Genomic DNA, 24,794 nt, shown 5'->3' with positions numbered 1-24,794 from the left:
GTGATACTAGAGTAAGGAACAAGGTGAACGATTTCACCAGCACATAAAGACAATGGAGGACCGATTGGATAGTACGTGGGTTACTGTTGGAATCTGCAAAGAGACCGTGTAAACAAAGTTCACTCAAGAATTTCAAACAAAAGAAGCTTTCGGAGTGGAAAAGAATAACTTTTCCTTTTGTTTTTATATGATTCTTTTCACTTCTGATTTTTAATTAAGCTATTTAGATTTGAGGAGTGTCGCCGTGTTATTCTCAATCAATTGAAGTGATAAAAATTAATTCAGCAATTTTTTTATAATTTAATGCCTATACCCTAAGCCTAATTTAATGTGTTAACGTGAATAACGCTATTTTCATACCTCACAAACAAGAGCTGATGGGCGAAAACTAATGTCATATTCGTTTTCAGCTCTCATAAAGTCAGATATAAAACCCTGGCACCAAAATCAGTGTTGCGCAGTGTTTATAGCTTTGTTTATTGCCGCTTTCTAGTTGAACGATAGCCATCGATGCCAATTCTTTGGGATGCTGGAAGTCTATCGTGTAGATATCTTGCTTCCTGGAGAAGTGCGGCATCAATTCTTTGTTCTTGTATTGTTTTAATCGGGAGATCAGTTGCAGTCTTGCTCTTCTTAACATTAAATTGTAATAATCTCCATGGATGCATTAAAGAGACCATTATTCGTTTTTTTCTTTGAGTTCAAAGCAGACAAAATTATTAAACTTGGTTAATGCTTATCTTGACTTGAATCGGCATACCTTTGAATGAGTTTCTGTGGCTGTATCCAAATGAACTGATGCACTTGTATTCATAGAAGGCAACATGAGAGAAAATCGTGTGAGCAATTCGACTGTTCTGCCGTCTACAGTTTTGATTATTCGAAGAGGAGTCATGTGCTTCTCTCTTTAAGGGCGACAGACCTTGCTTCTGAAGTGACCTGAGTCGATTGAAACGCAGCCTCAACTTCAACCTGGTTGAAATGTTGTTCTGTACATACAAATTTACGTGTTGGGTAGATTTTGAAGGAAACTCTTTTGACATCTTGGGTTTCTCTTTGCTGCATATATGCTTGCTCTGATTGATGCGATGAGATCCTCCTATTCTCCTGTTCTATATCATGTTCTTGATTGGAGGTGCATACTGATTGTTGTTTCCTGCCAGTAGAAGGGCAAGGATAGTTTCTTCTACTTGTGGGTCCTTGTTGTCGTATTTTGTTTATGAATTCAGACATCTCGTTAATAGGTGATTCTGCCACCATTCTAAATTGTGATGCGGGGAAGTTGATCCTTTTGCGATTTTTTCCCCGTGGATCTTTTTGTTGCCCATATGTAGGCCTATATATGGCAGCGTGTGCTATGTGTTGGATGATTGATGGGGTATCTCGTCCCATTGTTAGTGTTATAACGTATGCAGTTAATGTCCAGTCACTTGGTGTAATTATAATTTGTCGTACCGGGTCTTCCAGCACATTTGGCACAGTAAACAACTTTGCTTAGGCATCACCGTGTATGATGTCCCATAATTTGACATCTGAAGCAACGGAGGGGGGGGTGCAAATGTCTTTATATAAAATTGGTGATGAAGCGAATCAATCCATCCTCGAACAACTGCTTCGTAAATATTTTTATTGTCAGCAAATTCTATTATCCAATGGAACTTAGTATTGTCAAATGTCTTTAGCTGTGATTTAGATATTATATCCCTCGATATTCAACGGCTCTGCCAGCTGAGTCCACAAGTCCGCCGGGGAAATTGAAATCGGTATGTTCTGAGTTTTGGGGTGGACGAGCTATCATTACTTCATTTAAGACTTTTTATTGCTGAACTTCATCTACGAGGATTGGAGCATCATTCGCTCGTTCTGGGTCTACTACGTATCCCCTTTTTGTGCTGGTCTAATTTCCTTTGTATTCCCATTTAAGCAGAGTTTATTCAGATGTTTTATTAGGGCATTCGGTATAAGTTCTTTGTCCTCTGGATAGTTAGGGAAAAGAAGAATTGTGAAGATATTATCGCCATCCAAAGCAGCTGCAGAGGAAATTCTACTCTCTGTACTAATTCATCTAGGAGCTGCAAGTTGAATAAGACGTTCTTAAATGCTGCTTGGCTTAGTCTTGAGAGTCCCAGTAGCCTGATTGAAAGAAATCCCATTGAATTCAACCTGTTGATTCCATTTTATCGACTTCTTGGGAGGGAGTTCTGTGTTTGCGTTGTTATACAACAGTTGCATCAGACGACCCTGCTTAAGCATTTGCTGAAGTGTCTAACTCTCCATTTCCGAGATCGTTATTTGGAGAGTTCGTAGAGGTCGTTTCTTCCTGGACTCTGTTTTCAGTGATCTGAAATGCACCAATCTTTTTGTTAGGTAGAAGCTTCGATCCATCAAGATTTTTCGAAGGGATAAATTATGAAGCTGTCTTTTCTGTATTGATCGAATGCTGCAGGTTACTTGATTGTCCCTTCTCTTTCTACTAGCTCTGCCTTATTCTTAAACAAACGTTGGAGCGTTGTAAGAGAAAAATGCCCAACGAGGTGGCTAAAAAAATATGCCCATAAAAATATGGTTGTCTAATACACTGCTCAAAACAAATAGAGGAAATGTAGTTTTTATTTAATTATGATTTTTAAACATTTTAATTGATAAAATATTAACAAAGAACATTGTCAGGTATTCACAAAGAGTTGTGTCACAAGAGTTGATCAACAAAATTTTAATAAAAATTTAAATAAATAAATTTAATAAATTTAAGATAAATAATGCATGTCCCCGAATAGTTTTAAGCATGTAGAAACTTTCTATAAATTCTAAAATTATATTGAGAAAATAATAATAAACTCCATAAAACCGAATAATCTGTTTATTTATTTATGCAATGCTGTTGGTTTTTACAAAGGCCTAAATACAATACCTATAAATCTATGCCAATACTCCAAGAAAATGTAAGCATAATTTTTTTTGAACATTATTTTATGCAGTATACTATGTTTTGTGACAGAGCTATTTTCGTGTAGAGCAGTGCTTCCCAAAGTGAGTGATATTACCCCCTGGGGGCGATGAAAAAATCCAGGGGATGGTAGAAGCTTTCGGTTTTGTATAGGATCATATGGGTTGGTCTAAGGTGGGGGCGATGAGAAGAAACTTTTTTTGAAAAAGAGGTGATGGAATGAAAAGTTTTGGAAACTATGGTGTAGAGTAATGTATCGTCATCATCATCATCATCAACCATTTTCAATTCACTGCTGGATGAAGGTCTCCTCTAAATTTTTCCATTCTGCTCTGTCTGATGCTTTAGCCATCCAGTTGACTCCTGCCACTTTCCTGATCTCGTCAATCCATCTTGCGTGGGGACGCCTTCTCGGACGTTTAACACCACGGGGCTACCACTCTAAAAAAAAAGAGTAATGTATATGTACTATTTTTTAATTAGTTAAATGAGTAATTGAAAACTTATTAATACAAGTGTTAATCAACCAGTGTAGAATGTATATCATATTTTTTCTTTATATATATATAGTTTTCCTCCAAAAATATATTTTTTCAAACTTTGATTTTTGATTCGAAGGTTATAAAAATCTGCCGAGTAATTAAAATCAAAATCATCAGGATAAAAGTCATTTTAATGGGCAGTGGGCACTACATTTGTGGTTCCATCTGTTGTCTTGTCTTCTTGCAATATAATCAGTCCATTTTCATTTCGAGAACGTTTAGTTCTTTCCAAGACATCATATACTTTTGTTTGGCTTCTTATACAATGAATTCATTTTTTTTCTCTCCTTCTGATGCCTAGCACACATCTTTCCATGCTCTTTTGTGCTATCTATAGTTTTTGTATCGTTTTGCTTGTGAGTGTCCATGTTTCAGCTCCATATATCAATGCTGGTAACACACACAAAATTTCAATACTTTTCCAGCATAATGGCATGTTGTTATTCAGAATCACACAGTTTTTACCAAAAGTGCTCCATCCAGTCCGGATTCTTCTGTTTATTTCATGGATGATGCTGCTGTTCATGGTTATTTCTTGTCCAAGGTACACATAGTTTTGTAATTCTTAAACCCCTCTATATTGTTGAGCAAAATCTTCTTCGAAGCAAACGAGTTGAACGTAAGTTGAATCTTTTACAGTCATTTTCAAACCCACCTGAATACTTGAACTCGACAGTTTTTGTATCATTTATTCTAATTCATCTAGATTATTGCTGATAATAACAATGTCGTAGGCAAAACGTAAATGGTTTAGAGATTTAGTGCAATTCCTTCCATCCCAATCCAGTTTCCTGAATATTTTTTCTGTAATAGCAGTAAATACAGTAGCTTTGGTGAAATAGTATCACCCTGTAAAACTCTTTTTCCAAGTTCAATCTTTGCTTATCATGTATCCAAACGAGTGTTTGCAGTTGCCTTGTCAGAATTTTTTAATTATATCGAGCTATATCAAAACTTTGATATATCGATAATTTTCCAGTTTTGTAAAAATCTTTAAAACTGTTATAGTGTAACGCCGGCCTTGAATGAAACCAAACTAACAAGAAATGGGTCCCAATGTGACGTCTTCGAAAAGTTTTGAAAAATTACCACTGATTCTACTCATTTAAATATGCAAAAAAACTATAAGAAAATCCAGCGGAATTATAATGCATCACTCATAAAAAAAATTGTAAATATTAATATTTTGAACGCCAATAGAGGCCAAAATTGAATTTAAAAGTCCCGCAACCCTAGTGTTAGAGTGACGTCATTCAAACAACACATGATGAAGAGGTACACAGCCAACACCAGACATAGCACAGACCAAACAAAAAACTTTTTTCCCCTTGCTTAGTATTGAACAGAAAGCTAGTATGTGTGAAAAGAAATTTTTTATAGATATCGCCAGGAAGCACGAGAGGCGATGAAAAGCCAACTCTGGTGTCGTTTTTAATAATTTTTTGCGGCTTTAATAAATTGCTTTCTTTCGCTAATTTTTTTTGTTTTCATGTGTTTCTGGGTGAGGGGAATGTACTTGAATTTTTTCATAACATTTTTGAGAACGACACCTTGAGACCCTTTCCTTGTAAGTCCAGGATTAAAATTACGTTAAAAATTACCTTTTATAAATTACGTTATAAAAGTTTGATAAAAATATCTTTTGCAAAACTTGAAAAAAAAACAATAATCCTATTAGTTACATTGGCTTGAATGTAACCGATGCGCTTATTAGTTAGATTTTCAAGTTTTTATAAAACTTTTACAAAACGTTTGTAGTTTAATCCCGGCCTAAGGAAAAACTAATAGGAAAATGTTTTTATACTATTGACGAAATGTATATATATGAGGACATCCTTAAAACTCAATGTACTACTCTTATAAAAGTCATAATCAACTAAACAAACCACATCTGAATTTAAATATCTCAAACTTATCATCTTGTAAAAAATTCAAAATAATTGAAAAGTAATGAAAATATTACTGAAGAGAGCTTTAAGGTTAAATATGAATTTGTTTTTGTTTATTTGACCTTGAAAAATGATGATGAAGCTATCGTCTATTGGTATCATCTCGAAGCCTGAACTTTAACGATGGCGCCAGAAAATAAGTTCTGTGAATTGAATAATACTCACCGTATATTTTTAAAAGTGAATTGTCCTCGGGAATGAAGAGGCTAGCAGGCTACTGTATAGATATAAATGTACTTAATGGTTAAACGTACTGTACACAATCAAATATTGACGGTTGGTTAGCAAGGAAACTGGGAAAACTGCCAAATTGGAGGCTTATCTTAGTTTAGAAGTTGTTGGGTGTTTCGATGCTTGGGTGTTTTTTATTGTTATTTTTGTTATCGTGTATTGTTCTTCATGGTTCGTTGTTTCTCTTACAAAGATGGAAACACGTGTGAAATTACCTGCGACGCTGCTATATTTTGTTATTGGTTACATTGGGAGGAAACGTTAAAGAACGGAATGAATCAGATGTTGAGATTTAACCGATCTAGTGCTTTTGTTTCAATTAAAGTTTCTATTACACCTAAACTCTCTCTCTCTCTCTTGAGGCCGGGTTCACACTGGATCGATACTACAACGATACGATCTGTAATATCGACAAGGATTGGTTGAAAAACCTGAAATTCAGGTTTTCAACAAATTATTAACAAATTTTAGTTGTTAATTTTGGAATTCAGTTGGTGAAAAACGAACGAAAATATACCAACATTTTTGCGAACAAAGTTGTAGAACATGGTTTAACACCTTAACGATAAGGGACTCTCGGCCAAAAGCAAATGCAAGAAATTCAATCCAGCTTTTCCCGTTTCTTTTTACCTCTTTTCTATATATAAAACATAGTGCTGCTTTTCTCAATGAATATGAAGACTCCAGGATAAGTCGCTTAAAAGAAAATTGGATAATTAAATTTTAGCTCTTCAAATTTCATTTTTCAGTTGACTTTCATTTCCGTGTTCTGTAGGAAAATTATGGAACTAATCGGCAATTTGGAAGGATCAAGCTATCCATTCGCGCAGGTTTTGTGGAGTATGTTAGTAGACTTGAACTTCTCTTGAGTGGCAATTTCAAGGGTGTTTTCAAGTAAAAAAGTAACAAATGAGAATGGTGGAATTAGTGAAAAGCATACTATTATGCTGAAGACGCAGCAGTAGAGAAGAGTTTAAATAAACTGACTACACATACCATCAAACACAAAAAAATGAAGCTTACTAGCGTATAGGTATCTCTCTGTAGGTATATCTCTCTGTCCATCTACTCTTCCATATATAACCATACTTTCCTGTTTAAGTTTAGGCAGGACTCCTTGACATCTTAGGTTGATTTATTCGCCATCTTTAAGTAAACTGTGGCGTCAGTATTATCTCTGTAACTAGTAGTAATTAATTGTCTCTTTTTAACTAGTAGGCGTCACTTTGAACAAAAAACAGGTTTTGCCGCACTGAGATTGAGTCAGCTCGGTTATATAGGGAGCTGTTATTTGTTGCGTCTGATTGAGCGAAATTTTGCCCTTTTTGAAAATCGATAGCTAACCGAGTTATTCGTTAACCGAAGTTCTGCTGTATACTGTTATCTCGCATAGGTACCAATCCTGACAAAGCATTAAGGCATAGAGCATCTTTTTCGCAGCCACCTCGTTGGGCATTTTGCCTGTATTGTGGCCTTGCATTTATATTAGTAAATTCTAGTTACGGCCCTCACGGGGATATTAGGATTTCAGAGATGCTTTTGCGGACCATGGCCCGAAAAAAAGTTAGAAACCACTGGTCTACAAACTTGATCTATCGTCATTGTTGTTCAATCACCACCACTTTACTTCCCGAATATGTTATGCGAGTAATGCCGGAATGGTGTGAACTTGGTATAATGCACGTAAAAATCCGAAATATCTGTGGTGCATCTATTATGTTACGGTAGATGTGATAAATATGTTATTAAGTACAATAACCGAGTCATACTTACTTTTTATGCATACTTACCAACAGAGTCGCTCTTAGGAGTGAGACAGGTGCGGTTGCACCGCACTTGAATACCTAAACCAGAGCTTCAACAACAATAATTAGTTTTTATTGCTTTAAAAAGAGCTTTTGATAATGTAGATCCATCTCTGTTATTACATAAGATGGAGAATGCCGGAATTCGTGGTAAACTATTGCGGTGGTTTGAGATGTACTGTTATGGACAAATACAGGCAGTCCATATAGAAAATGAAAAAAGTGATTACCTTGAAATAAAAAAGGAATACCTCAGGGAACAGTACTTGGCCCCACACTTTTTCTGATATATATAAATGAATTATGCCTTCTAAAATTGCATGGTAGAATAGTGTCTTTCGCGGATGACACCGTATTATATGTTGAAGGTAAAAATATTTCTCATTTGATAACTGAAGTTGAAAATGACCTTAGACAGATTAACACATGGCTAACAAAAAATAAATTACTTCCAAACGTAGAAAAAACAAAATTCATCTGTCTAAAAATGAGAGATATTAAACCAGAAACTCCAATATCACCAAGATTGCACGTTTGTAAATACCCCTCTCAAATCTGTTCTTGCAGTCACATAGAAAGAGTAAGAGAATATAGTTATTTAGGTATAGTTATACAAGACGACCTAAAATGGAATGGCCATTCTAACAATGTCTGTAATACGATAAGAAAACAAATTGCAGCTTTATATAGATTAAGAAACATTGTAAGTCCGGAACTCCTTAAAACAATTTTCTATGCTTGGATCCAATCAAGAGTAACTTATGCTATTACAGTGTGGGGAGGTACCTATCACGATAATATTAAGAACTTAAATAACATCTTTAATCGCATAAAACGTAAGGTAATGTCATTTAATAATCCAGATCTACTGAAATCAGAAATTTTAATATTTGATCTAAGGCAAATTTATGTGTATAAAATGATAATTTTTATGACTAAAAACCATAATTTATTTCTTAAAACTAATAACGATAGAACCTCAAATAGATACTTGTATTTAACTCCAAAAACAAATAAATACCTTGTTCAAAAAAGTATAAATTACCTAGGGCCAACTATTTGTAACAAATTCGGAAAAAAATTATCAGACCTTAGAATAAATAAACATCTCAAGAAAGAAATTTTCACATTCTCAAACTCTATAACGAATTTTGAAAGGTTTATTGAAAATATAAATAGGTAACCAAGGAAAAATTTGAAATATCTAATAAAAAAAATAATAATAATAAATGAATAAAATGAAATAAATATAAATCGAGCGTGCCGTTTATTATATATAGTATCTATTAAGCTCTAGGACGGACCAAATGGGTCCCTAAGGGCTGCATAGTGTATGTTTTGTCTTTTGTTCTGTTGCCTTTATTTTATTTTGTACATTTGTATTTTGTATTCATGTATTTATGTGTGCTGTTTTGAATTGAATTAAAAAAAAAAAATCCGAAATGTCTGTGGTGTATCTATTACAGTAAGGTAGATGTGATAAATAGGTTATGTACAATAACCGAGTCATACTTACCAACAGAGTCGCTCTTAGGAGTGAGTTGAATTCATGAAAGAAATTATTTTTATCAACTATTATCGTGGAACTATTTCTTTCATAAATTCTGAATTTTCATCCCGTAATTAATTCATCGTGTTGGCAAGAAGATAGGCCACGCTGACGCGCTCAGTAGGCTTCCTGTTTCTGTCGGAGATGCAGCCGTTCCTCCTCCCCTGGAAGTTTTTTTTGTGTGAGAATTGGGGTATGCTTCCCCTAAGTGCGAGGGAGATTTCTGGGATGACCTTACGTGATTCCGTACTTTCACGTATCTTAAATTTCGTTTTAAGAGGCTGGCCGGAGCGTGGACTTGATTCGAGATTTAATGCATTCTTTCTAAAAAGAACGAAACATCCGTTCATAAGAATTGAATACTTTGGGGCAGCAGGGTAATAATACCTGAGATAGGCCGTTCACTCGTTTTGTGAGAACTGCATATTGCTCACCCTGGAATCGAGCGAATGAAAGCGTTAGCTCGCTCTTATGTGTGGTGGCTAGGATTGGACTCGGATATTTACAAATTTGTGTCCACCTGTTTGAAGTGCCAAGAAAGTAGACAGGAGGATCATGTCTACTTTCTTGGCACTTCGAACAGGTGGACACAAATTTGTAAATGTCCGAGTCCAATCCTGGCCACCACACATAAGAGCGAGCTAACGCTTTCCATGGGTGCATTCCTGACAGCGTGGTGTCCGATAATGGTCCTCCTTTCAATACAATAGAATATAAATCATTCCTTGACACTAATGCTATTCGTATCATTTTAGTTTCTCCTCGTAGAGCAGCAGGAAATGGTCAGGCTGAACGTGTTGTCCAGTGGACTAAACACGCTCTGAAAAGAATTGTGCATGGATCGTGGCAGAAGAGGATAACTCAATATCTTCTACACCAACACATCACGCCATCTACAACTACAGGGTTTAGTCCAGCCGAGTGTGTCTGGACAGACTCCATCCAGATTTCCTGAAGGATCAACGGGAAAAGAAGGAACTGACCTTCCAGAAGCATAATCGCACACTTCGTCGATTCTCTGCTGATGATCCAGTCTATGTAAACAATTATTCTCAAGGTCCGAGCTGGGTTCCCGCAATGATCCTGAAACCTTCAGGTCCTGTGTCCTATCAAGTGATGACCGAGTCTGGTAATGTGAGAAGATGCCACAGACCAGATGAGAAAAAGAGTTTCTGATGTAGTAGCAGCACTTCAACCCCCTAGCATGATCGCCAAGGGCGAAAATGTTCCAGTTGCAGAAAATTCCCTTCCACAGCAATTGGACAAGTCGGTGTCAATTCAACAGAAGGTGCCAGTTCCAGTTTCTCTTGCGAAACGTCGAGTTCCAGACCTTCCGGCAGAAACATCGATTGCTTCATCCAGGCCAAGGCGGAATGTCATCAAGCCAAGACGCCTAGGTATCGATGATATAGTGTGATCAAAGAGGAAGGAGTGTTGTTATCGATCTGTGACGTCAAGACTGCATCTCGTATGTAAATCATGTATAATGTTATCGCGCATGTCTTGATCATTGTGTAAATGCGAAAGCTATTGATGCGGCGACATATTCCACCGGCGCGGCGGTGCCGATCAGCCTACATGTAGTTTTAACCTATTACGTTATATTAAGCCGTTTGTTATTTTGCAAGCTTATGTTTCGTTCATCATGACTCCACACAAAACTTAAAAAATACGTGAAATTTATCGCTTTTATCTGTGATTATGCACAATACTTAGTGTAATTGGTGAATTTGATAAATATGAAAAAAAATTCCAAATGTGCCTAGCATATGTGATGAATTTAGTCGGACCCCGATATAAAGTTGCAATTCATGTATGAACTATCATGTATTATGTTTTGGCCTTTCACAGGTTTGTATACTAAATAAATAAGTTAAATTAAATATCATAAGTACTATTTATCATGTTTACCAACGACGCGACGCTTGGGTACTATGCAAAATCACCGGTAAAGGTGATTAATTTAGGAAAATTTATCAAATTTATACCAACGACTCTTGGGTACTATGCAAAATTACCGGTAAAATTTTTTCATTACTTATTAAATTCACCAACGACACTTGGGTACTATGGTGAACCAAAAGATACACAGAACACATAACCATCGGTAAAAGTGATTAATTTAGGAAAATTTATCAAATTTGCCAAAATGCTCGACGATTATGCATAATAACTGGTTATTATGTATAATAACCGGATTTGTCATCCTTACCGCTTAAAGCGCAATATATCACCTTCTTGGCTGATATTAAATAACAAATTATATCAAATTATTTCTATATGTCACATATTTGGAATTACTTCATTCAACGTAGTGATTAAGTTACAGAACCAAAAGAAATATTCGTTTTCTTATTGATCGACAAATATACATGTACGTATGTATATACCAAAACTTTTTTTTTCTGGTAGGTTTTCCCACTGATCTACCAATTTTGAAACTTACAGAATCAAATTAAGAACATTGTGAAATGTCACAGAAAAAATTTGAATGTTCGGAATGGGAATTTTTTTCGTGCTATAAAGCCTCAAGGTTTCATAAATAGGGTTTCGTTGAGAAATGTCACATCGCATTACGATGAAATTGAATTCTTTCCGTGAAATTTTATGTGAGCGAAGAAAAATGATACCCGATTCGAGTGAAGATCCGGGGATTTCGAAAATGTTATGGCGCTTCTCAAACCATTTCAGTTCTCCAAGATTTACAACTAGTTGAATTTCTTATTTCCTATTCTATACACATCGGGAAACTTGAGAGCTACAGAATCTTGTTTGCCGGAGTCGCGAAGTCGATTTTGAAACGAATTTCGCATACTCAAAAGATTTTATAACAACGTTTCTAACGCCGAGATTTTATATCAGTACGGTAAAAGTTTTATAAAAGATCTTTTACAAAACTTGAAGGAAAAAACGGCCCAGTGCCAAAGTTACACTATAAAACTTATTTTATACAACTTCAAGAGCAATAATATGAGCGGGTCCGTTCCGCTCATAATTATTCGTAATTATTTGAATATAAAGGTAATTAGTTAAAATTGTTAATTTATTTAAATGATTAATTGTTTAAGGATTATTTTCTATTTAAAGATTATTTGAAAGGTGACTGGGTAACAGGTGTCGTATTAATTGAGGCTTGACTTTGGGTAGTTGTAAAGAACACGTGCAGGGCGGCCACGAGTCATAAAAGATTATGTAAGAAAGGAAGAACGTGCTTTAGGCCAACTGCCGATGAAGCACAATTCATCTGGCAAGGTATGAAGCTACGAAATAAGAATGTAAGATGGAAAATACATGAATAGGGATGTCAATGTAAGACGGAAAATACATGAATAGGGATGTCAATGTAAGATGGAAAATACATGAATAGGGATGTCAATGTAAGATGGAAAATACATGAATAGGGATGTCAATGTAAGATGGAAAATACATGAATAGGGATGTCAATGTAAGATGGAAAATTCATGAATAGTGGATGTCAATAGATTCGGGACCTTCACTGAAAAGAAGATGCAATTTGAACGTAACTTGAAAAGAAAGAGGGTATCGAAGAGTGAGAATATTAGAAAGAGATCGAATCGTCGTGCATAGGTTACCCTTAAGCAAACTGTCGGTGTGACTTTCACACGGGTGTATAACCGTCACCTGGCATGCTCAAGGCTTGGTGACAGGAGAAAGGTGTTTTTCTAAAATACGTGAATAGGAGCTGTCACGGAATGAGATTCGATTCTTGAGGCGTAGGTGTGGAGAAGTTATGGAGAGCGAGAATAATGAAATGTTAAAATTAATGAATTGCTCGCTTTTAGAAATGGATGTAAGAGAGGAAACATAAATACAAAGCGACATAGCCCATTAGAGCACCTCTGCTCTGATTGTAACATGGGAGTCGCCTTAGGTATTGATATGAAGGTGACCGGTGCACGTAGGCGTTCTGAGTATTTAGGAAGGGGCGAAATTTATTAGGGATGAATAGCACAGATCTTCTCCAGAATGGTCACGCGAAAGTCCAATCGAACTGCCCCTTGCTTGAGGCCTCAAATTAAAATGTAGCACGGAAAGAAAAATTACAAGACGGAGCGAATCCTGGTTTCTAGGGAGGAGCCGAAGAGGATGTAAAATCAGGAGGCCCGAGGATGAAAGGATAGAAAGTGAGATGTAATGGAAAAATTGGTTTTGGAGAACGGGAGAATATAAGGTGATATGTAAGAGTGAGATTCTAATGGAGAGTTGAGGTTCCCCGAAGTTTGAGTTGCGAAATATGGAAGAAGTGCCGGATTGCCGGAGTGTATTGTGTAAGAAGTGCCTAGTGAAGGAAGTGCCGTAGTGTGCGGGAAGCAGCTGCACTTAGGATGTTAAGGAAATCACCAACGATGACTGGGGTGAGTACGCTTATCTACTGACCTGAATGTCCAGTAAATAATCAGGATGTTACATGTTCTCAGATGCATAAGGTAATACCTTGACTCACCTGTCGGGTATTGTAATATACGTACATATTCTTAAATAGATATAGGATGCATCTTTCTCAAGGTTAATGATTGTAATTGATATTTATAAATTAAAGAAATGTTTTTATACTTTAACTTGCCTCCGTGCGTTTTATCCCTGGGTTACGAAAATTTTGTTTTTATAGGTCTGACACAACGCAATGTATGTAAACATGTTTATCGAATCTTGAGAATTAATAATTGATTAAATACTTAGTTAATTAAGTAAAAGTCAGCCTGGTGGAATGACAATAAGCTTATCGGTTACATTCGAGAGAACGTAACCAATAGTCTTATTGGTTGTTTTTTTAAAGAGTTGTTTTTGAGTTTTATAAAAGAGCTTCTATCAAGCTTTTATAGTGTAATCCCGGCCCGCATTATACTATAAAAGTTTTTAAAAATTTCTCTCATATACAGTATAATACTTGAAAAATGCAACCATCAAGCCTATCGTTTACATTCTAGCAAATGTAATCAATTCATTGGTTGGTTGTTTTTTTTTCAAGTTTTATAAAAGAACATTTATCGAACTTTTACAGTGTAATTCCGGCCTAAGGCCCGCATCACACTATAAAAGTTTTTGAAAGTTCTTTCATAAAAGAATATTAATCAAACATTTTTTAGTGTAATTTCGGTCTAGGTGCGGGATTACACTATAAAAGTTCATTTATAAAACTTTTATAGTGTAATCCCGGCCTATATATATAACAGTGCAGTGAAACTACTTGCAAATGAATGTGTGAAATTCCAACTCCCTTTGATCTTCATATGATAACTACTTCACCTCACACAACTCCGGTCACATATCGCCTTACGGTAATTTCCAACCAGTTGGGTGGGAAGTGAAGTCACAATCACTCGATGATCGCCCTAGGTTCGGCAGGTATTGGTTATCTCTATAACCAGTCGATGCTCACTATCCAGCCACTTTTTTAACTATCGTACTTTTTTTAACTTTGAACAAAAAACTGGTTTTGCATCACCGAGATGGAGGACGATCAGTCGTCCGGTTATATGGGTGCCTTAAACGTGGTATACACTAAAGCGATACGACAGCAACTTAGATTTTTAGCAACAATCTCAGGTTTTATTAACATCACCGCGCTCTCAATCATCCAGGGATGATTGCATTTTTTTCTTTCAAGATGAAATTCTTTAAATGGCGTGTAGATAAATTGATGTTGAATATAAAAGTTGAATATAATCGTCGGATCACGCCAATTCCAGCCCCGTGATACATATAAGCAGGGTGCACTGGTAACGGGGCATATGGTATTTTACTGGCGAATCGTCCATCCTAGTGGCATAACTAGTGTTACGAAAAATACCGTAGCACAATTTGTTAAGATGCCCTCAAACTTGCCGATGTCCTGTTGCCAAACGAAAAATGCGAAGATACGGCGCAAAACATCCAGATTTTTCTGGAACATTGATTTTCTGTCCTTCCGGTGGCACCGCCAACTTGGTTTTCTGGAACATTCGTTTTTTTTCGAAGATTCGACCGTACCTATAGTGAGGCGATCACAAGAGAGAGAGAGAGAGAGAGTTGTTGAACTTTACGCTCAATAAGGGAACTCTGATCTGTTTAGCGTGTATCTCTGCTTGCAAACACATGTAAAAATTGTTGTTCTGTGAATAAATTTGTAACGTTCTGCAAAGTGTTTTCCTTCTTCTGCTTATTTCAAGGACTTGTGAAAAATTATCCGGAACAATTTGGTGTCAGAAGTGGGATAATTCAAGGAATTGAATGGTAAAAACAAGAGGAGTGGAGATGGACGAAATGTGAGAACAGCTGAACCAGTTGTTGTCTGTGATGGGCCAAATGAAGTTGGGCCTCGTGGAAGAAATTAACAAATCTGCCGCCACGGTCAACACATCTATTGCTGCCGTGAAAGATGTCACCACCTCCATTGCTGAAGTACACGATGATGTCACCACCTCCATCGCTGAAGTGAAAGATGTCACCAAAACTTTATCGCTGAAGTAAGAGATGTCGCCGGCATGAAGGGAGACATCGCTATTGCCATCGCTGGAGTAAAGGACGTCATCGCCACTGCCGTCGCTGGAGTAAAGGACGTCATCGCCACTGCCGTCGCTGAAGTAAAAGAAGAGCTTTTTCTCAGGAGATGAACTCCGTCACCGAAAGGGTGAGCGTGGTGGAGGGAGCAGTGAACGCGGTCGATTCAAGAGCCTACATTTTCCGCGGACGCTTACCAGGTCCTGCCAGCCATAGTTGACGTCAACCGGCCGAATATCAAGCCCTCGACGTATGACGAAAGGACATCGTGGTCGATCTTCAGGACCCAGTTCGAGATGACCGCCTCTGCGTCCGGATGGGACTGTGTTCTCAAGGGCTTCCACCTAGCCGCCGCTCACCGAGAAGATGCTGCCGAAGTGCTTCAGACGCTCAAGTGCTTATATGCCGAATGAAGTGTCTACCATATCTCACAGCTGAGCGGCGGAGACCATGGAATGTACGTGGAAGGTGAAAGTTACGGATGTCACGGACACGTCATCGACATCGGAGCCAACATGAGCATCGTCCGGACCGATGTGGCTCAGAAATTCCGACAACGACTCCTGTACGTGGCACCTTCATTAACGCTACAGACGGGGACAAAATGACTGTACACGGGAAGATAGAAGTCTCTGCGAAACTCGCTGCGATTCCCTATCGTCACACCGTCTTCGTGGCAGACATTCAGGACCCATGCATTATCGGATTGGACTTTCTCAGAAAATACGGAATCTCTCTGGACATAAAATAACCGGCTCCGTACGCCAAATGAGAACGTCGCCCTATTCGGATGTGACAACTAAGAAATCCTGCCCAGAAAGATATTCTCTGTTCGGGACTTCACGATTCCGCCAAGAATGGACAGCATCATTCACGGCACAGCTGGGACGGCCGAAGACTTTCAGCTTCGACTGGTGGATTTTCCAAGCGAAAACAAGAATGGCCTGCTGATTGGTACATTCGAAAAAGGACGTCGTCACGAAACAGTAATGATATAGGCAAAACGCTGAACGTAAGGGATTTACAAAAAACAGTAACATCGACGCCGGGATTCGAAACCGGCGCCTAGAAGTCCAACGCGCTATTCACTATGCTGCAGAGACGATTTTTACAGCGTTCCTTCCGTTATTTTTTGCAAACAAAAACACTTTAAACGGGCAAGGATATTAGTAGTTAGGCTGAACACGGTGATATGCTATCAAATCTAACATCACTGCCGGGACCTTTGGATTAGAAGTCCAACGCGTTACCCACTGCGTTAGGGTACGTCCATAGTGAACCGCTTCTCGCTACTCGCTTCATCGCGGCTGAAAAAAGATCGTGAACACTCATTGGGGCGGCCATAGTGCGCCCGCCTACCTGCTTTTACCGGCTGAAACTGCTTTTACCCGCTTTAACCGGAATGAATTGTTATTTCTTTTTCTCGCTTGACCGGCTCACCGCTTGCACTTTAAAACGGATACTTTCCTGTAAGTGTTCGTTTTATAGTGGAATAGTAAATCGACGGAGTTGATTGACTAATCGTTGATTAATTATGACATAATAAAAGCAAAATCGTTAATCATCAAGTAATTAAGGAAAATTAACAATTATAGTGAATCCTATTGTGAGAATTAATTATTGTCAATACTAATCGTTAACTAGTTATGGCATAATATAAGCGAAATCGGTTATTAATTAAGGATCATCAATGGTAATACTGAATCTAACGGAGTTTTTATGACGAATAATTATTGTTAATACTAATCGTTAACTAGATATGACACTAAAAGTGATATCGGTGATTAATCATTAATTAAGGTTAATTAACGATTATACTGAATCCAACGGAGTTTTTGTGACGGATAATTGTTGCTAATACTAATCATTAATTAGTTATGACATAATAAGCGAAATCGTTAATTAATTAAGAATCATTAATGATCATACTAAATCCAACGGAGTTTTTATGACGCCTAATTATTGTTAATACTAATCGTTAATTAGTTGACGTAATAAAAACGATATCGTTAATTAATCAAAATACCGTTGGATTTCATTTTAGCGTTAATTCGTTAATTAACTAATTAAGTTGATTAACTAATTAACGATAAAACGAAATCCAACGGATTTTGCCGTTAATTAACTAGTTATCGGCCAGTTTAGTTTTATCGTTATTAGTTGATTAGTTAATTATCGATCATGATTTAGTTTTATCATTAATATAAACTAATTAACGATAAAACTAAATCAAACGAAATTTTGTAACGATTAATTCTCGTTTTTCTAATCGAAAATTTGTTGTGGCACTAAAAGCGAAATCGCTGATTTATCATCAATTAATTAATTAACTATAATTAGCGATTACACTAAACCTATTGCAACTTCAAGGTGAGTCCTATTCATTTCATGTACATATTTTTTGTTGTCAACAAAAACACAATATATCCCCACGTGATAGCTCCATGATGCCAACTGCTCATGCAAGCAGACGCTCCCGCGAGCGGTGCACTATAACCACCACCGGCTAGAATCGCGCGAGTTCATCTCGCCTTCTACAACTGCCGCGGTTTAAGCAATAAAGCGAGAAGCGGGAAGCGGTGCACTATGGACGTACCCTTACACAGATGTTTTCGCAACGTTTTTTCATAACTTTATCAAAAGACCCACTTCAAAACAACAACAATATAACGAATTACACTTTGCTATCAACTCTAACACCTCTACCGGGATTCGAACCCGGGACCTTTGCAGTAGAAGTCCAACGCGCTATCCACTGCGCTACAGAGACACTAACGCCGAGTTTTTTCCGTAATTTCTTGGAAAGGCCCACAACAAAACAACAACAATGTAACGAATTACGCTTTGCTATCAACTCTAACATCTCCGCCGGGGTTCGAACCCGGGACCTTTGAATTAGAAGACCAACGTGCTATCCGCTGCGCTACAGAGACGCTTTCGCCGTGTTTTTTTCATAATTTCTTGGAAAGGCCCAAAACAAAACAACAACATTGCAACGAATTACACTTTGCTATCAACTCCAGCATCTCTGCCGGGACCTTTGGATTAGAAGTCCAACGCGCTATCCACTGCGCTACAGAGACACTAACGCAGCGTTTTTTCCGTAATTTCTTGGAAAGGCCCACAACAAAACAACAACAACGCAACGAATTACACTTTGCTATCAACTCCAGCATCTCTGCCGGGACCTTTGGATTAGAAGTCCAACGCGCTATCCACTGCGCTACAGAGACACTAACGCAGCGTTTTTTCCGTAATTTCTTGGAAAGGCCCACAACAAAACAGCAACAACGCAACGAATTACACTTTGCTATCAACTCCAGCATCTCTGCCGGGATTCGAACCCGGGACCTTTGGATTAGAAGTCCAACGCGCTATCCACTGCGCTACAGAGACACTAACACAGCGTTTTTTCCGTAATTTCTTGGAAAGGCCCACAACAAAACAACAACAAATTACACTTTGCTATCAACTCTAACATCTCCGCCGGGATTCGAACCCTGGACCTTTGCATTAGAAGTCCAACGCGCTATCCACTGCGCTACAGAGACACTAACGCAGCGTTTTTTCCGTAATTACTTGGAAAGGCCCACAACAAAACAACAACAACCCAACGAATTACACTTTGCTATCAACTCTAACATCTCTGCCGGGATTCGAACCCGGGACCTTTTGGATTAGAAGTCCAACGCGTTATCCACTGTGCTACAGAGACACTAACGTAGCGTTTTTTCCGTAATTTCTTGGAAAGGCCCACAACAAAACAGCAACAACGCAACGAATTACACTTTGCTATCAACTCTAACATCTCTGCCGGGATTCGAACCCGGGACCTTTGGATTAGAAGTCCAACGCGCTATCCACTGCGCTACAGAGACACTAACGCGGCGTTTTTTCCGTAATTTATTGGAAAGGCCCACAACAAAACAACAACATTGCAACGAATTACACTTCGCTATCAACTCTACCATCTCTGCCGGCATTCGAACCCTGGACCTTTTGGATTAGAAGTCCAACGCGCTACCCGTTGCGCTACAGAGACACTAACGCATCGTTTTTTCCGTAATTTCTTGGAAAGACCCACAACAAAACAACAACAACGCAACGAATTACACTTTGCTATCAACTCTAGCATCTCTGCCGGGATTCGAACCCGGGACATTAGAATTTAGAAGTCTAACGCGCTATTCGCTGCGCTACAGATACACTAACGCAGCGGTTTTTCCGTAATTTCTCGGAAAGGCCCACAACAAAAGAACACCAATGTAACTAATTACACTTTGCTATCAACTCTAGCATCTCTGCCGGGATTCGAACCCAGGACCTTTGGATTAGAAGTCCAACGCGCTATCCACTGCGCTACAGAGACACTAACGCAGCGTTTTTTCCGTAATTACTTGGAAAGGCCCACAACAAAACAACAACAACCCAACGAATTACACTTTGCTATCAACTCTAACATCTCTGCCGGGATTCGAACCCGGGACCTTTCGGATTAGAAGTCCAACGCGTTATCCACTGTGCTACAGAGACACTAACGTAGCGTTTTTTCCGTAATTTATTGGAAAGGCCCACAACAAAACAACAACATTGCAACGAATTACACTTTGCTATCAACTCTAACATCTCTGCCGGGATTCGAACCCGGGACCTTTGGATTAGAAGTCCAACGCGCTATCCACTGCGCTACAGAGACACTAACGCAGCGTTTTTTCCGTAATTTCTTGGAAATGCCCACAACAAAACAACAACAAATTACACTTTGCTATCAATTCTAACATCTCTGCCGGGATTCGAACCCTGGACCTTTGGATTAGAAGTCCAACGCGCTATCCACTGCGCTACAGAGACACTAACACAGCGTTTTTTCCGTAATTTCTTGGAAAGGCCCACAACAAAACAACACGACGAATTACACTTTGCCATCAACTCTAACATCTCTGCCGGGATTCGAACCCGGGACCTTTGGATTAGAAGTCCAATGCGCTATCCACTGTGCTACAGAGACACTAACGTAGCGTTTTTTCCGTAATTTCTTCGAAAGGCCCACAACAAAACAACAACAACCCAACGAATTACACTTTGCTATCAACTCTAACATCTCTGCCGGGATTCGAACCCGGGACCTTTGGATTAGAAGTCCAACGCGCTATCCACTGCGCTACAGAGACACTAACGCAGCGTTTTTTCCGTAATTTCTTGGAAATGCCCACAACAAAACAACACGACGAATTACACTTTGCCATCAACTCTAACATCTCTGCCGGGATTCGAACCCGGGACCTTTGGATTAGAAGTCCAATGCGCTATCCACTGCGCTACAGAGACACTAACGCAGCGTTTTTTCCGTAATTTCTTGGAAAGGCCCACAACAAAACAACAACAAATTACACTTTGCTATCAATTCTAACATCTCTGCCGGGATTCGAACCCTGGACCTTTGGATTAGAAGTCCAACGCGCTATCCACTGCGCTACAGAGACACTAACACAGCGTTTTTTCCGTAATTTCTTGGAAAGGCCCACAACAAAACAACAACAAATTACACTTTGCTATCAACTCTAACATCTCTGCCGGGATTCGAACCCTGGACCTTTGCATTAGAAGTCCAACGCGCTATCCACTGCGCTACAGAGACACTAACGCAGCGTTTTTTCCGTAATTACTTGGAAAGGCCCACAACAAAACAACAACAACCCAACGAATTACACTTTGCTATCAACTCTAACATCTCTGCCGGGATTCGAACCCGGGACCTTTTGGATTAGAAGTCCAACGCGTTATCCACTGTGCTACAGAGACACTAACGTAGCGTTTTTTCCGTAATTTCTTGGAAAGGCCCACAACAAAACAGCAACAACGCAACGAATTACACTTTGCTATCAACTCTAACATCTCTGCCGGGATTCGAACCCGGGACCTTTGAATTACAAGTCTAACGCGCTATCCGCTGCGCTACAGAGACACTAACATAGCGTTTTTTTTCGTAATTTCTTGGAAAGGCCCACAACAAAACAACAACAACGCAACGAATTACACTTTGCTATCAACTCTAACATCAGTGCCGGGATTCGAACCCAGGACCTTTAGATTAGAAGTCCAACGCGTTATCCACTGCGCTACAGAGACACTAACGTAGCGTTTTTTCCGTAATTTCTTGGAAAGGCCCACAACAAAACAACAACAACGCAACGAATTACACTTTGCTATCAACTCTAACATCTCTGCCGGGATTCGAACCCGGGACCTTTGGATTAGAAGTCCAACGCGCTATCCACTGCGCTACAGAGACACTAGCGCAACATTTTTTCCGTAATTTCTTGGAAAGGCCCACAACAAAACAACAACATTGCAACGAATTACACTTTGCTATCAACTCTAACATCTCTGCCGGGATTCGAACCCAGGACCTTTGGATTAGAAGTCCAACGCGCTATCCACTGCGCTACAGAGACACTAACGCAGCGTTTTTTCCGTAATTACTTGGAAAGGCCCACAACAAAACAACAACAACCCAACGAATTACACTTTGCTATCAACTCTAACATCTCTGCCGGGATTCGAACCCGGGACCTTTCGGATTAGAAGACCAACGCGTTATCCACTGTGCTACAGAGACACTAACGTAGCGTTTTTTCCGTAATTTCTTGGAAAGGCCCACAACAAAACAACAACAACAACGCAACGAATTACACTTTGCTATCAACTCTAACATCTCTGCCGGGATTCGAACCCGGGACCTTTGGATTAGAAGTCCAACGTGCTATCCACTGCGCTACAGAGACACTAACGCGGCGTTTTTTCCGTAATTTATTGGAAAGGCCCACAACAAAACAACAACATTGCAACGAATTACACTTTGCTATCAACTCTAACATCTCTGCCGGGATTCGAACCCGGGACCTTTGGATTAGAAGTCCAATGCGCTATCCACTGTGCTACAGAGACACTAACGTAGCGTTTTTTCCGTAATTTCTTGGAAAGGCCCACAACAAAACAACAACAACGCAACGAATTACACTTTGCTATCAACTCTAACATCTCTGCCGGGATTCGAACCCGGGACCTTTGGATTAGAAGTCCAACGCGCTATCCACTGCGCTACAGAGACACTAACGCAGCGTTTTTTCCGTAATTTCTTGGAAATGCCCACAACAAAACAACACGACGAATTACACTTTGCCATCAACTCTAACATCTCTGCCGGGATTCGAACCCGGGACCTTTGGATTAGAAGTCCAATGCGCTATCCACTGCGCTACAGAGACACTAACGCAGCGTTTTTTCCGTAATTTCTTGGAAAGGCCCACAACAAAACAACAACAAATTACACTTTGCTATCAATTCTAACATCTCTGCCGGGATTCGAACCCTGGACCTTTGGATTAGAAGTCCAACGCGCTATCCACTGCGCTACAGAGACACTAACACAGCGTTTTTTCCGTAATTTCTTGGAAAGGCCCACAACAAAACAACAACAAATTACACTTTGCTATCAACTCTAACATCTCTGCCGGGATTCGAACCCTGGACCTTTGCATTAGAAGTCCAACGCGCTATCCACTGCGCTACAGAGACACTAACGCAGCGTTTTTTCCGTAATTACTTGGAAAGGCCCACAACAAAACAACAACAACCCAACGAATTACACTTTGCTATCAACTCTAACATCTCTGCCGGGATTCGAACCCGGGACCTTTTGGATTAGAAGTCCAACGCGTTATCCACTGTGCTACAGAGACACTAACGTAGCGTTTTTTTTCGTAATTTCTTGGAAAGGCCCACAACAAAACAACAACAACGCAACGAATTACACTTTGCTATCAACTCTAACATCAGTGCCGGGATTCGAACCCAGGACCTTTAGATTAGAAGTCCAACGCGTTATCCACTGCGCTACAGAGACACTAACGTAGCGTTTTTTCCGTAATTTCTTGGAAAGGCCCCCAACAAAACAACAACAACGCAACGAATTACACTTTGCTATCAACTCTAACATCTCTGCCGGGATTCGAACCCGGGACCTTTGAATTACAAGTCTAACGCGCTATCCGCTGCGCTACAGAGACACTAACGTAGCGTTTTTTTTCGTAATTTCTTGGAAAGGCCCACAACAAAACAACAACAACGCAACGAATTACACTTTGCTATCAACTCTAACATCAGTGCCGGGATTCGAACCCAGGACCTTTAGATTAGAAGTCCAACGCGTTATCCACTGCGCTACAGAGACACTAACGTAGCGTTTTTTCCGTAATTTCTTGGAAAGGCCCCCAACAAAACAACAACAACCCAACGAATTACACTTTGCTATCAACTCTAACATCTCTGCCGGGATTCGAACCCGGGACCTTTGAATTACAAGTCTAACGCGCTATCCGCTGCGCTACAGAGACACTAACGTAGCGTTTTTTTTCGTAATTTCTTGGAAAGGCCCACAACAAAACAACAACAACGCAACGAATTACACTTTGCTATCAACTCTAACATCAGTGCCGGGATTCGAACCCAGGACCTTTAGATTAGAAGTCCAACGCGTTATCCACTGCGCTACAGAGACACTAACGTAGCGTTTTTTCCGTAATTTCTTGGAAAGGCCCACAACAAAACAACAACAACGCAACGAATTACACTTTGCTATCAACTCTAACATCTCTGCCGGGATTCGAACCCGGGACCTTTGGATTAGAAGTCCAACGCGCTATCCACTGCGCTACAGAGACACTAGCGCAACATTTTTTCCGTAATTTCTTGGAAAGGCCCACAACAAAACAACAACATTGCAACGAATTACACTTTGCTATCAACTCTAACATCTCTGCCGGGATTCGAACCCAGGACCTTTGGATTAGAAGTCCAACGCGCTATCCACTGCGCTACAGAGACACTAACGCAGCGTTTTTTCCGTAATTACTTGGAAAGGCCCACAACAAAACAACAACAACCCAACGAATTACACTTTGCTATCAACTCTAACATCTCTGCCGGGATTCGAACCCGGGACCTTTCGGATTAGAAGACCAACGCGTTATCCACTGTGCTACAGAGACACTAACGTAGCGTTTTTTCCGTAATTTCTTGGAAAGGCCCACAACAAAACAACAACAACAACGCAACGAATTACACTTTGCTATCAACTCTAACATCTCTGCCGGGATTCGAACCCGGGACCTTTGGATTAGAAGTCCAACGTGCTATCCACTGCGCTACAGAGACACTAACGCGGCGTTTTTTCCGTAATTTATTGGAAAGGCCCACAACAAAACAACA

General features: G+C 39.3%; 38 non-coding genes across 38 annotated transcripts; all 38 read right to left on the bottom strand.

Moving 5' to 3' along the window:
* Positions 1-18,221: 18,221 nt before the first annotated feature.
* Positions 18,222-18,294, bottom strand: TRNAR-UCU (transfer RNA arginine (anticodon UCU)). Its single transcript has one exon. It is a non-coding gene; the product is annotated as a tRNA-Arg (tRNA).
* A 90-nt stretch (positions 18,295-18,384) lies between these two features.
* Positions 18,385-18,457, bottom strand: TRNAR-UCU (transfer RNA arginine (anticodon UCU)). The gene has a single exon. It is a non-coding gene; the product is annotated as a tRNA-Arg (tRNA).
* A 390-nt stretch (positions 18,458-18,847) lies between these two features.
* Positions 18,848-18,920, bottom strand: TRNAR-UCU (transfer RNA arginine (anticodon UCU)). Its single transcript has one exon. It is a non-coding gene; the product is annotated as a tRNA-Arg (tRNA).
* An 82-nt stretch (positions 18,921-19,002) lies between these two features.
* On the bottom strand, positions 19,003-19,075 carry TRNAR-UCU (transfer RNA arginine (anticodon UCU)). The gene has a single exon. It is a non-coding gene; the product is annotated as a tRNA-Arg (tRNA).
* Positions 19,076-19,165: 90 nt separating this feature from the next.
* Positions 19,166-19,239, bottom strand: TRNAR-UCU (transfer RNA arginine (anticodon UCU)). The gene has a single exon. It is a non-coding gene; the product is annotated as a tRNA-Arg (tRNA).
* A 90-nt stretch (positions 19,240-19,329) lies between these two features.
* TRNAR-UCU (transfer RNA arginine (anticodon UCU)) lies at positions 19,330-19,402 on the bottom strand. The gene has a single exon. It is a non-coding gene; the product is annotated as a tRNA-Arg (tRNA).
* Positions 19,403-19,492: 90 nt separating this feature from the next.
* Positions 19,493-19,566, bottom strand: TRNAR-UCU (transfer RNA arginine (anticodon UCU)). The gene has a single exon. It is a non-coding gene; the product is annotated as a tRNA-Arg (tRNA).
* A 254-nt stretch (positions 19,567-19,820) lies between these two features.
* TRNAR-UCU (transfer RNA arginine (anticodon UCU)) lies at positions 19,821-19,893 on the bottom strand. Its single transcript has one exon. It is a non-coding gene; the product is annotated as a tRNA-Arg (tRNA).
* A 90-nt stretch (positions 19,894-19,983) lies between these two features.
* On the bottom strand, positions 19,984-20,057 carry TRNAR-UCU (transfer RNA arginine (anticodon UCU)). Its single transcript has one exon. It is a non-coding gene; the product is annotated as a tRNA-Arg (tRNA).
* Positions 20,058-20,147: 90 nt separating this feature from the next.
* TRNAR-UCU (transfer RNA arginine (anticodon UCU)) lies at positions 20,148-20,220 on the bottom strand. Its single transcript has one exon. It is a non-coding gene; the product is annotated as a tRNA-Arg (tRNA).
* An 82-nt stretch (positions 20,221-20,302) lies between these two features.
* On the bottom strand, positions 20,303-20,375 carry TRNAR-UCU (transfer RNA arginine (anticodon UCU)). Its single transcript has one exon. It is a non-coding gene; the product is annotated as a tRNA-Arg (tRNA).
* An 84-nt stretch (positions 20,376-20,459) lies between these two features.
* TRNAR-UCU (transfer RNA arginine (anticodon UCU)) lies at positions 20,460-20,532 on the bottom strand. Its single transcript has one exon. It is a non-coding gene; the product is annotated as a tRNA-Arg (tRNA).
* Positions 20,533-20,622: 90 nt separating this feature from the next.
* TRNAR-UCU (transfer RNA arginine (anticodon UCU)) lies at positions 20,623-20,695 on the bottom strand. The gene has a single exon. It is a non-coding gene; the product is annotated as a tRNA-Arg (tRNA).
* An 84-nt stretch (positions 20,696-20,779) lies between these two features.
* On the bottom strand, positions 20,780-20,852 carry TRNAR-UCU (transfer RNA arginine (anticodon UCU)). The gene has a single exon. It is a non-coding gene; the product is annotated as a tRNA-Arg (tRNA).
* An 82-nt stretch (positions 20,853-20,934) lies between these two features.
* TRNAR-UCU (transfer RNA arginine (anticodon UCU)) lies at positions 20,935-21,007 on the bottom strand. The gene has a single exon. It is a non-coding gene; the product is annotated as a tRNA-Arg (tRNA).
* Positions 21,008-21,089: 82 nt separating this feature from the next.
* Positions 21,090-21,162, bottom strand: TRNAR-UCU (transfer RNA arginine (anticodon UCU)). The gene has a single exon. It is a non-coding gene; the product is annotated as a tRNA-Arg (tRNA).
* Positions 21,163-21,252: 90 nt separating this feature from the next.
* On the bottom strand, positions 21,253-21,326 carry TRNAR-UCU (transfer RNA arginine (anticodon UCU)). Its single transcript has one exon. It is a non-coding gene; the product is annotated as a tRNA-Arg (tRNA).
* A 90-nt stretch (positions 21,327-21,416) lies between these two features.
* TRNAT-UGU (transfer RNA threonine (anticodon UGU)) lies at positions 21,417-21,489 on the bottom strand. Its single transcript has one exon. It is a non-coding gene; the product is annotated as a tRNA-Thr (tRNA).
* Positions 21,490-21,580: 91 nt separating this feature from the next.
* Positions 21,581-21,659, bottom strand: TRNAR-UCU (transfer RNA arginine (anticodon UCU)). The gene has a single exon. It is a non-coding gene; the product is annotated as a tRNA-Arg (tRNA).
* Positions 21,660-21,743: 84 nt separating this feature from the next.
* TRNAR-UCU (transfer RNA arginine (anticodon UCU)) lies at positions 21,744-21,816 on the bottom strand. The gene has a single exon. It is a non-coding gene; the product is annotated as a tRNA-Arg (tRNA).
* A 90-nt stretch (positions 21,817-21,906) lies between these two features.
* TRNAR-UCU (transfer RNA arginine (anticodon UCU)) lies at positions 21,907-21,979 on the bottom strand. The gene has a single exon. It is a non-coding gene; the product is annotated as a tRNA-Arg (tRNA).
* A 90-nt stretch (positions 21,980-22,069) lies between these two features.
* Positions 22,070-22,143, bottom strand: TRNAR-UCU (transfer RNA arginine (anticodon UCU)). The gene has a single exon. It is a non-coding gene; the product is annotated as a tRNA-Arg (tRNA).
* Positions 22,144-22,236: 93 nt separating this feature from the next.
* TRNAR-UCU (transfer RNA arginine (anticodon UCU)) lies at positions 22,237-22,309 on the bottom strand. Its single transcript has one exon. It is a non-coding gene; the product is annotated as a tRNA-Arg (tRNA).
* A 90-nt stretch (positions 22,310-22,399) lies between these two features.
* TRNAR-UCU (transfer RNA arginine (anticodon UCU)) lies at positions 22,400-22,472 on the bottom strand. The gene has a single exon. It is a non-coding gene; the product is annotated as a tRNA-Arg (tRNA).
* A 90-nt stretch (positions 22,473-22,562) lies between these two features.
* Positions 22,563-22,635, bottom strand: TRNAR-UCU (transfer RNA arginine (anticodon UCU)). The gene has a single exon. It is a non-coding gene; the product is annotated as a tRNA-Arg (tRNA).
* An 84-nt stretch (positions 22,636-22,719) lies between these two features.
* TRNAR-UCU (transfer RNA arginine (anticodon UCU)) lies at positions 22,720-22,792 on the bottom strand. Its single transcript has one exon. It is a non-coding gene; the product is annotated as a tRNA-Arg (tRNA).
* An 82-nt stretch (positions 22,793-22,874) lies between these two features.
* On the bottom strand, positions 22,875-22,947 carry TRNAR-UCU (transfer RNA arginine (anticodon UCU)). The gene has a single exon. It is a non-coding gene; the product is annotated as a tRNA-Arg (tRNA).
* Positions 22,948-23,029: 82 nt separating this feature from the next.
* Positions 23,030-23,102, bottom strand: TRNAR-UCU (transfer RNA arginine (anticodon UCU)). Its single transcript has one exon. It is a non-coding gene; the product is annotated as a tRNA-Arg (tRNA).
* Positions 23,103-23,192: 90 nt separating this feature from the next.
* TRNAR-UCU (transfer RNA arginine (anticodon UCU)) lies at positions 23,193-23,266 on the bottom strand. Its single transcript has one exon. It is a non-coding gene; the product is annotated as a tRNA-Arg (tRNA).
* A 91-nt stretch (positions 23,267-23,357) lies between these two features.
* Positions 23,358-23,436, bottom strand: TRNAR-UCU (transfer RNA arginine (anticodon UCU)). Its single transcript has one exon. It is a non-coding gene; the product is annotated as a tRNA-Arg (tRNA).
* An 84-nt stretch (positions 23,437-23,520) lies between these two features.
* Positions 23,521-23,593, bottom strand: TRNAT-UGU (transfer RNA threonine (anticodon UGU)). The gene has a single exon. It is a non-coding gene; the product is annotated as a tRNA-Thr (tRNA).
* A 91-nt stretch (positions 23,594-23,684) lies between these two features.
* On the bottom strand, positions 23,685-23,763 carry TRNAR-UCU (transfer RNA arginine (anticodon UCU)). The gene has a single exon. It is a non-coding gene; the product is annotated as a tRNA-Arg (tRNA).
* Positions 23,764-23,847: 84 nt separating this feature from the next.
* Positions 23,848-23,920, bottom strand: TRNAT-UGU (transfer RNA threonine (anticodon UGU)). The gene has a single exon. It is a non-coding gene; the product is annotated as a tRNA-Thr (tRNA).
* A 91-nt stretch (positions 23,921-24,011) lies between these two features.
* TRNAR-UCU (transfer RNA arginine (anticodon UCU)) lies at positions 24,012-24,090 on the bottom strand. The gene has a single exon. It is a non-coding gene; the product is annotated as a tRNA-Arg (tRNA).
* An 84-nt stretch (positions 24,091-24,174) lies between these two features.
* TRNAR-UCU (transfer RNA arginine (anticodon UCU)) lies at positions 24,175-24,247 on the bottom strand. Its single transcript has one exon. It is a non-coding gene; the product is annotated as a tRNA-Arg (tRNA).
* A 90-nt stretch (positions 24,248-24,337) lies between these two features.
* Positions 24,338-24,410, bottom strand: TRNAR-UCU (transfer RNA arginine (anticodon UCU)). Its single transcript has one exon. It is a non-coding gene; the product is annotated as a tRNA-Arg (tRNA).
* Positions 24,411-24,500: 90 nt separating this feature from the next.
* Positions 24,501-24,574, bottom strand: TRNAR-UCU (transfer RNA arginine (anticodon UCU)). The gene has a single exon. It is a non-coding gene; the product is annotated as a tRNA-Arg (tRNA).
* Positions 24,575-24,667: 93 nt separating this feature from the next.
* Positions 24,668-24,740, bottom strand: TRNAR-UCU (transfer RNA arginine (anticodon UCU)). The gene has a single exon. It is a non-coding gene; the product is annotated as a tRNA-Arg (tRNA).
* Positions 24,741-24,794: the final 54 nt, after the last annotated feature.

The sequence above is a fragment of the Pholcus phalangioides genome, unplaced genomic scaffold (genome assembly GCF_987345545.1).
Source record: "Pholcus phalangioides strain wild (caught in Gottingen) unplaced genomic scaffold, Ppha-v1.0 ptg000017l_1, whole genome shotgun sequence".
Taxonomy (NCBI): domain Eukaryota; kingdom Metazoa; phylum Arthropoda; class Arachnida; order Araneae; family Pholcidae; genus Pholcus; species Pholcus phalangioides.
The sequence above is the reverse complement of the archived record's forward strand: the minus strand, read 5'-3'. Positions and strand labels throughout refer to the sequence as shown.